The following is a 10,280-nucleotide window of genomic DNA, read 5'->3' as shown; positions in this document are numbered from 1 at the left end:
TTGGGCTATTTCCCAGTGAACTCTGGTAAGATACCTGCACAGTAGATACAAAAAGTACATATTCCTTCAAGAACTGACCACTCCTTGACCACTCCCTAATCCCACCCTGAATCACCTAGTTAGCATATTTGGCACATGTTTTACTATAGTTTATCCTATATAAACTTTAACTGTATCCCTCTAAGGTTGCAGGTTCCCTAAGAATTCTAGCCCGCTGAAAAGCATGACAATAAATCTTTGCCACCTTGACTTAAAAAATGCTTGACTCTGCAAATTCATTCCAGACAACCCTGTCTGGGAACTCCAGTCTTGGGGTTCCTGTATCTCTCCAACCCTCATCAAGACCATGGTCCAGGTGGTGGTAGTGGTTTAACTTGTCTGGCATATGCTACCTCCTATCTCTTTCTGGGGGTGTTTGCTTCAATTAGGCTGTCTTGCCTGCCCTGGGAGTGGTTAGACAGTTAAGGAAAAACTTTACAAAAGCACTACCCTGATATTACTTTTTATCTGTAGCCTAAAGAGGAAGCAGGGAGCTTCAGTATACTTCCATAATTATCATCCATGTCCTGGTCTCTAAGTAAACCCCCAAAACCTAGACCCTCTTCTCCTTTCCTCCCTCTATGCAATTTCTTAGTGACCACATCAGTTCCTTTGGTTCAATTATAATCCCTATTCAAATGACCCCAAATTCTATATATTCAGCCCTAATCTCTCTTCTGTAGCCCTAATCTCCCTACTGTACTGACTGCCTCCAAGGCATCTCCACCTACATGTCCCATTGGCATCTCAGACTCAACACACTTAAAACGAAATTTATCTTCCCACACAGAACCTACTCTTTCTTCTGGGAGGAGAAAATAAAGCTAGGGACTTTGCACAGCCCTCCCTCACTTAAATCCAATTCACTTTCATGCCACAGCATCATCTTCCTGGTGTCATGGTCTTCGAGAAAGAAGGACAAACAACTCCTTCTTCCAAACATCTCTATTTCTGCTGAGGGTACCAAAATTTCACTCAAGTTCACAACCTTGGAATTATTCATCTTTAAATCTTCTCTCTCCCTTATTGTCCAATTTCAATGAGTTGCAAAATCTTACACATTCTATATCTATAATTTCTCTCACACCTGTACTTTCCCACCATATAAATTGCTAGGCCCTTGTCACATCCTGCCCAAAGTATTGCAACAGCCTCCCAATTGACTCCCTTGCTTCTAGCGTCTCCCTCTCTTCAATCCAAATGCCAAAGTAATCTTCCTAAGGCACAGGTCACTCTCATGCTCAAAAACCTTCAGCAGCTGCTGCCCCTTGTTTCTAAATCAATCAACAAGTCTTTGTTTGTTACATGCCTACCATGTACCAGGCACTGTCTTAGGCTCTAGAGATATAAAGATAAAAATGAGACAATGGCTCCTCTCAAGGAGCCTAAGAGGAGGATACATCCTCAAAGGCAAATAAATGCAGAATGTATACAAAAAAAGAAAGTGGAGCAGGCACTAACAGCTTGGGCAATCAGAAAAACTTTGAAGTTTCCCTTCACATTTCCAAGTAACCAACCTCATTCACAGAAATTAGAGAATTTAATTTTTAATGACAATGTGACTTATTATAAGGTAACCTCTAAAGACTCTTCTCTAAGATTCCTGCCCTCCACCCTCTGTCTGCCTATGGTATGAAGCATAAGACCAGAGATGGGATAGCTAGTTTGGAATTTACTAAGTTTAGAAGGACTTTGAAAAACAAGTATAATGAAGAATCAGAGTCTGGCACCACCTCCCACCTGATCTCACTATACCTGAGGAGTTTAACAGTAGTTGCCTGTCTTGTCTGCCTCCTCTGATCTAGGCCTGGCTCATTTCTCCTGGCTTTCTCCAAGTCTCAGCTAAAAAAATCTCACCTTCTGCAAGAAGCCTTTCTGTATCCCCCTTAATGCTAGTGATTTCCCTTTGAGATTATCTCCAATTTGTTATACATTTCTGTGTGTGTATTTTACATATCTATATCTATATATATATGTAATGTGTTTATGTGTATATACAAATATACATACATATATGTGTATATATGCGTGTATATAATGTATGTATATATGCACAGAGATATATGTTTATAGATAGATATATCTCTCTAATGTAGATATGTTTATATATCTAATATGTACGTGTTTATATATAATTTAATATACCCCTATTTATTATACCTAGGTACATAGGTATAATAAATACATATTAACAATATATAGATATATAAATATTGTTCATACATGGTTGTATGCATGTTGTATCTCCCATTAGACGGAGAACTCCTTGAGGACAGGGACTGAGATTTTTTTTTCTTTTGCATCCCCAACACTTAGCACAATGCCTAGTGTATACACTAGGAATTTAATAATTGCTTGTTGACTTGACATGACCTGTCTGGCTCTACTCTACTTATTTTTATTTACAGACCCCTGCCAAAGGCCCCCCCCCCCCATTCTCCAGGATTGTTCTAGCCAGATTCAATCCTTTTCAGCCACCCTTCTCATCAAGGTCCTGTTAGGCAGCAGCAGTGGTCAAACAGAGCAGAACCACTTCACAAGCCCAGTCTGAAGTCCTCCAGTCCAGCCTCCATTCCCACTCCTCAATCTCAATATCATTTGAGCTTTGCTCTCATTGTTCCTCTCTAAGAACACAAAGCCAGCCCGTCCTAATTCCCAACTTGAACTGCTACATCCATACCCAGCTCAAAGCTCATTATGGTCTCTGTTCCTCCTAGGGTAGTAATAAGCAACGCTAAACTAAAACTTTCCCCAAAAGTTTAAACAGCTAGGTTCTGAAGACCTCCTCCGTCTGCCAAGATCCATCTCCAAAAGCCTGTTACAATCCATTCATACATCAACAAAGATTTAGTAAGAGCCGGTTCCAGGCAATGCACTGTCCTTGGTTCTTGGGGAGACAAAAAGAAAAAAAAAAAGGTTCTTGTCTTCTAGGAGCTGTCAGTTGAATTCCCTCCCTTCTGTCAAGGCCCAACTCAGAAGCTACCTTCTGCATAAAGCTTCCCCTAACCTTTCTCAGATGAAGATGGTCAGAGATTCTCTACTTCAAATTTCTCATAGTAACTGCTTGAACTTCCCCCCCCCCACTCTCTTTTAACATGGATATCTCCCATATATTGCAACCTCCTTGAGAACACGGTCTGTATCTTACCTATCATTATATTCCCAGTACACCGCATTTTGAACAAACAGGCCAAAAATGTTGAATGCTTGTTGAAATGCTTGTTGAATTGAATTAAATTGAATTAAATTCGATATAACCCAAGGAGATTATCGAAAGATCAGGGAAGTTAAAGATGCTAACCTCAGTTTATTATAACTCACATTTATCTAGAACTCTAAAACTGAGTTATTTCATCCAGGTTCACTCCAAGAACTTTGATTACACATTCCTCTATAAAATGAGGAGGTTGGAGGAGGTGATGATGGTAAGAAAGTGGTTTGCTCTCCACCCCCACCCCCTTACGCCATACAACACACAACACAGGTGGCATTTCTTAGTTCTTGTCATCACAGCTTTAACGACTGGGTCAGTTTTTAGCTGGGAGACCCCCCCCCCCCGCCCCGCTCCGTTCAGTGATTATGCTTGGGTGACCCCAAAAAGACCTAAAACTTTGGAACAAACCCGCGGGAGCCCCAATGGACTTGATAAACCAGTGTTTAACTCATAGAATTTCCACGACTTCTTAAACTAATAAGAGAGGGCTTAATGACCCCTAAGGTCCCTTTTAGCTCTAAATGCTTGGAAAAAACCACTGGCCTCTTCCCATCTCTGCCCTTTTTGTACTCCCTCTATTTAACAGCAGCTCTTTGAGTTGTGTCCTGGTCCTGGAAGTGGTCCCCACGTGCTCTGTGTCTGAGCATCTCTAACCACAGCTTTAAGCAACAGAAAAAGGGAGGTCCAAATGCAGCTTCTGGAGAAACTACCTTATCCCTAGAGATACCAACACCCTGCAAACCCTATAGCCATCATCCCTTACCTGACCCCAAGCCCATACAGGTGAGCCTGAAAGCTGGAGTTACAGACTACGGCTCTGCCTCGGTCCCAGCTCGGAACTAAGGGCCCGCATAATCTCTAAAACAAACATTAGACGTGGAGAATTGTAGGATAAGGGAGTTGTGGAGAAGCTGAGAAGAAAAAAGCTGAATGAAAAACTAGGGCTGTGGCAGCGGTGGGATTCGAACCCACGCCATCGAAATGACTGGAGCCTAAATCCAGCGCCTTAGACCACTCGGCCACGCTACCACCCACTAAGGGAAAACGCCTCCCAACTATATGAAGATGACGACACTCCAGCCCCGCCCCCTAGCAGGTAGTCATAAGTCCACCGATCCTCTAGCTGCTTTCTCTTTGCCCTGAATTGTACCGGAAGAAGCCTCCGGAGGCTGTGTACAGCTTTGCCTCAGAGCGTCGACCACAGTTAATTTTTAAATGCTGCTCTAGAACCCGCGGGCACAAGAGCCTCAAATCGCTAAAGAAAATAAAATTAAATATATTAGTACGTTTAAAGTGTATGTACGTGAGGACATAGATTTAATCTCAAATGTTCATTTTTCTTTCTTCCCAAGCACGCTAACTTCGCCCTAGCCAGCAGGTGGCGCTGCTGCTTCACTGCTGGCGCGAATGACCGGGGGAGCCACGTGGGAGGCAAAGAGAGAAAGCTTCCAGCGACCCCTCCCTCGCTCCCTTCCTCGCGCCTGCGCCCTGAGCACCTCCAAAGCCCTAAGTCCGAGACTCTGGAGATGGCACCGCCAAGTGCAGAGGACAGCCACGTGGCCTCACTCCCCTCCCCCTCCCAGGGCGAGGACAGAAGGCTCAATATGGGGCGAATCCTGCTCCCTACAGGGCCCCCTCCCCATGCGTTCGTAACAGGAGAAAGAGGGATTTCTATACGGGAGGTTCACCCTACTGCACAGGCTGACAAGCACACCCACGTGCTTGCTCACGCACGCGCGCACACACGGTCTCCACGTGGCTCTAAGGGCTTCCCGAGCCTTGGTTGCAGGAGGCACGCCCCATTAACAACTTTAACATGTGGGTCTCCCCTGTGAGCTCAGATAAATTGCATGGGCAGGCCCATGTGCCCCGGAGCAAAGATGGTCAGGAAGCCCAGACACACAAAGCAGGGTTCCCCAAATTCCCAAAACCTAGACCAGTGTCCTGGGGTTCTTCTCTTTTTGTGACCTGGACCCCTTGGGCAATCTACTGAAGCCCTCATCGGGAAGAATGTTTCTAAATGCATAAAATACACAGGGTTGCAAAGGAAACCAATTATATTTAAATACAGTTAAGAAAGTATTAGATAGACAAGTTCACAGACTCTGCGTTGAGAGCCCCAGTTTTAAACCCATACCTGTAGCGGGAAGAGACTGGCCCACCCCAGACTGACTTGATTCTGGCCATGCAATGCCCCATGTACTAGAACTGAATTTGCTTCCATTAGGAAATTTTCAAGCAACAACATCAGGATGCCCTGAAGCCCAGCTGTCAGTTGTTGGTCTGGTACAGGTGAGGACCTGCCTATTTCTGTTCATCTCTAAGGGGAAGTAGGGTGGAGAATGTCTCCCAGTCTCTCAGTTCCCAGGATAGGGTGGCTTCAGAAATTTGACATTTCCGTATACCGCTCCCAGGCTAGAAGGTAAATTCCAAGTATGGGGCACCACTTTCTTTTTCTTTTTTGGAAGGAAGGCCTGCAATATGTTCTCTACACACAGTTTAGCATATTTTGATTTACAAAAGACTAACCGGTGCATAATTTTCTATTCGTCATAGGTCCATACTAGAACTACTGATTGTCTGTGAATCCATACGTATAGAAAGAAATAATTTCATTTCACTAGCTTTTCTGGAATTTCCTTTTATCCAGTAGGGACCAAGTCAGTGCACATTTGTAAACTCCAGAGAAACCATCTTTAAAATGTGAAAGGAATATAAAGTAGGCCATTGCATATAACCAGTCAAAGCAAATCCTTCACTGGAAGGATTCTATTCTGAAAAAATGTCTGAGGGTAAAAATGCCACGTGTTGCTAACTTTCAGAGAAAGCAGCACCTTATGCTCCTTGATCTGGTCACTTTGCTATTTGGACAGAATGCCACGGGAACATCTGGCCCAGAAAATGTGAAAATTATCTCATCTGCTCCACAAACATTTCTGAAGCCCACAATTGTCTGGATCAAAGCTGTAGTATTGCTGTATTTATAACCAACCAGCAGGCTGGATTTTATGACTTTGCCTGGGTGAGGCTGCAGGGACAAACTATTGCTAATCCAGCCCAGCCCCAAGCAAAAGTAAGAAGTACAAAAAACCCTGAACACAGGTGGGTTTTTAAAAGCAACTTCCTGGAAAAAAATCAAAGGCTCTTTAGATAAGGTTTAGGAGTACTTCTGTGGATACTCCTTTCCAACAGTCCAGGTTGGGGTGAGATCTGGAGATCGGAGTTCTTGGGACATAAAGCAGAGAAGGGGGGTGGACTCCTACCTGCATGTCTAGTGCATGGTGGCCTGACTTTGGATGAGAGATAAATGGAAAATAGGCCTTGTTTGAATCCTTCTTCAGACTTGAAAGAGAATAAGCTAATTCTCTCTAGTACTAGCAAGGCATCTATACCTTCTCTTATTTCTTGGGTCCCAATTTGTATAAGTAATAGCTGGAAAACTGGCATGCCTGGGCAGGCATGCAAAGGTAGGGGTCAAAGGCTGTTGGGGGATGGATAAGGAACAAATTCACTCTCTATTGACTATTACTATTATTCACAGTAGGATAGGTCAGAGTTAAAGGGATAGTACTGGGGAGACTGTAGCTATGAATACTGTTTGTGTGGCTCTTGCAAATGGATAGAATTAAATCTATCCCAAGGGAATGGTGAATCAGATCACTACAAATACCAGGGTAACTTCACTACCTCCCATCCCCACCCCACTCTGCTGTGAGAGCCAGATAGCTGCAGGGTGACTTGGTGAACTATTAGGAAATAAAACAATCACAAATTTTAGATTCAGAAGGTACCTTAGAGATCTTTGGAACTTTTCAATTTTAGCCAAAATTCCACAATCAGTAAGCATTTATTAAGCCAGGTACTGTGCTAGATAAAGTCAATAGAGGATTTACTAATTATCTACCTTGTGCTAGGCACTGTGCTAAACTTTGGAGATCCAAAGAAGGGCAAAAACTAGTCCCTGCCCTTGAGGAGCTCAACATCTAATGCTCAGTGCTGGGAATACAAATCCATTCCAACTCACCTTACAGATGAGGAAACTGAGGCTCAGAAGGGCAGAGTGACTTGCCCAAAGTTACACAGCACAACTGGTACTCAAACCCAGGTCTTCTGAATCCAATTCCAGTGGTTCCCTAAGAGCCTTCATCTTGCCCAGAGGCTAGACCAGGGGTGGGGAGGCCACAGTTTCCCCGCCCCTGACCCCTGAGGGTCCCTGAGATTTGTAGAAGGGACCTGCAAGATCAAAATTGTTTTCATAGTAATACTAAGCTGTTTTAATTTCTAATACAATACACATCAATAATTATTTTCCACATTAGATATATGGTAGCTATAACCCAGATAAACAAAAGCTATTTGAGGTCCTCAATCATTTCTAAGATTGTAATGGGGACAAAAAAGTTAGCACCAGGCAGTATGCTAAGGTGCTATTGTTATCCCCATTTTTACACATTTTACAGTTAAGGAAACTGAGGGAAACAGAAGTATCTTGTCTAGGCTAGTGTCTCAGGCTAGATTTAAACTTATGTCTTCCTCAGCCTAGGCCTGGTCCCACTATCCACTGTGCCACTGGCTGCCTCTGAAAAGAGAAGTTCTCCAGTACTAGCTGTTGCTTAGAAAGATTCATGTGAATATATTACACACAAAAAAATCAGGTTGTAAAACTTTTTTCACCCCCACCAAAGCAAAATTTTGATACTATCCCTTCTGTCTTCTGCAACCTGTTAGGTTGCAGAGTGATGAGAAGGACTACAATATGTTTTGCCTAACACCTTTTAGGTATGGTGCTAATTACACCTGGGATTGGATTATGCCATTTATTTAATCCTTTACTTCCTTTACCCTTCTTGGGGTCTTAAAGGTAATTATCACTCACACTTCTGCCATATCTTCCTCCTGCCTCCTAAGTCTTGCCTTTACCAGTTTATATTAACCCAATTATCATCTTTCTTCTGGCTCTGGGCCATGTGCAGTCTTAGGGGAGTTCTAAATTCACCCAGTTTGTTGTGTTTTGACCACCAATGATAAATCTACATAACTGCATTTTAGTAGGCCCTGTACAATGAAATCTGCTTTATTCAGGCAGCTTCAAAATATAGATGTTTCCTTACTTATATATGTCTCCTAGATCTTTCATCCTTAACTCTCTAGATTCAGCATCACTACCATAGGACAGACCCTACCAACCTGAAGCTCTACCTGCATGATGTCTAAAATATTACAACTAATCTAATATCCCTATTCCTATCACTTCTAACTTATTAGAATAATAATACTAATTTATTAGAATAAGTAAGTAAATTAATTCTAATTATAGATCAGAGTGAGTTTCCTAAATCATTTCCATCATATTTCTTGTTTGTTCAAAAACCTAGAGTGGTCATAGAAAAGTAGGTAAGTAGAACAAAGTACATAGGCAAGATCCAGGAGTAAATTAAGAAAATAGCCCTTGATTAACTCAATCAATTAATTGATTAACTCAAGAATACAAATTACCAGATGAACTCCATATTCAAAAAGAACTGCTGGGAAATTAGAAAGAACACAGACATGGCTAATAACTAAATTTGTTTTGCACCACTATAATAGGTTTTGTTATTTTTACCTTCTCATTAGGTGGGGAAGTGTAATATCAACTAAGGTGGGATTTTCTTACTGTTTTAAAATGATTAATTAAGTTGGCAGCTTTCTGTGTGCTGGTCGTTGGTGGGTCTTACACGCCTACAGCAGCTGCTAGCAGATTGTTGAAACATGAAGGCAATAAGAGGATGGAGAGAATTGGAACTAACAATTTTTTTAAAAAAGTTAAAAAATAAAAGATAGCACAGACAATGAAGTAATATTAATACTAAACATATGCACCAAATGGCATAGCATGCAAATTTTTTAAAGTAAAATTAAATGAGTTACAGGAAGAAATGAACAATAAAACTATATTAGTGGGGAACCTCAACTTTCCTCTGTCATAACTAGGTAAATATAACCAAAAAACTAAACAAGAAAGAAGTTAAGGAGATGAATAGAATTTTAGAAAAGTTAGATAGGATAGACCTCTAGAGAAAACTGAATAATAGAAAGAAATATACCTTTTTCTCAATATGGCACCTACACAAAAACTGACCATGTTTTAGGACATAAAAACCGCTCAACAAAATGCAAAAAAGCAGAAATATTAAGCACATTCTTTTCAGATAATAATTCAATAAAATAACAATAAAGGGCTATGGAAACCGATTAAAAATGAATTTGGGGGAGGGGAGAGGCAAGTTGGTGGAGAAAAGGCAGGGACTCAACTGAGCTCTCCCCAATTCCCCTCCAAACAACTTTAAAATAACAGCCAAAATGAATTTTGAAGTGGCAGAAACCACAAAAGGATAGGGTGAAACAATTTTCCAGCCCAAAACAACTTAGAAAATCAGCAGGAAAGGACTGTCACACTGGGGGGTGAGAGTGGAGCACAGTCCAATATAGGCAATGCTGGGCAAGCCAGCAGCAGACCTTGGGGGCAATTGAATCCGTAGCAGCAACTTCCAGAGATCTCAGATCCCACTCATTAAAGGGATTGGAAAACTGATCAGAAGGAAGTTATAGGAGTCCCTTCATTGGCAGTAGGTGTAGGACTCTGTTGCACTGCTCATACACAGATCCACGTCACAGTCCCAGGTCAAGGAGGAGCAGTAGCACACCAGAGTTTCCAGTGGCAAAAGAGTAGGGTTCCTGGTCACAGTTCGAAGATGGAAAAGAGTGCTTATGGTGCCTCACAGACCAAAGCATAGGCCAGGTGAGTAGTAAACAAACCTCTTTTTACATCATACCACCTTAGAAAAACTGAAAACTTACAGACACCCCAGAACTAGCTCTGAAAACAGCTGCACAAGAAACCTAAATCTTGGGACAGTGCCACCCTCCAAGTGGGAACAAGAGCAGAACCCAACTTTACCATAAAGTTAAAAATCAAGAAATAGGCTGGGAAAATGAGCAAACAACAAAAAAAGAACCTGACCATAGAAAGTTACTATGGTGACAG

The 10,280-nt window shown here is 42.0% G+C and overlaps 1 non-coding gene across 1 annotated transcript; it reads right to left on the bottom strand.

The window, feature by feature from the left end:
• Positions 1-4,200: 4,200 nt before the first annotated feature.
• On the bottom strand, positions 4,201-4,282 carry TRNAL-UAG. Its single transcript has one exon. It is a non-coding gene; the product is annotated as a tRNA-Leu (tRNA).
• Positions 4,283-10,280: the final 5,998 nt, after the last annotated feature.

This window comes from Trichosurus vulpecula, chromosome 1, assembly GCF_011100635.1.
Source record: "Trichosurus vulpecula isolate mTriVul1 chromosome 1, mTriVul1.pri, whole genome shotgun sequence".
Taxonomy (NCBI): Eukaryota; Metazoa; Chordata; class Mammalia; order Diprotodontia; family Phalangeridae; genus Trichosurus; species Trichosurus vulpecula.
This window is presented reverse-complemented; position numbering and strand designations above follow the sequence as displayed.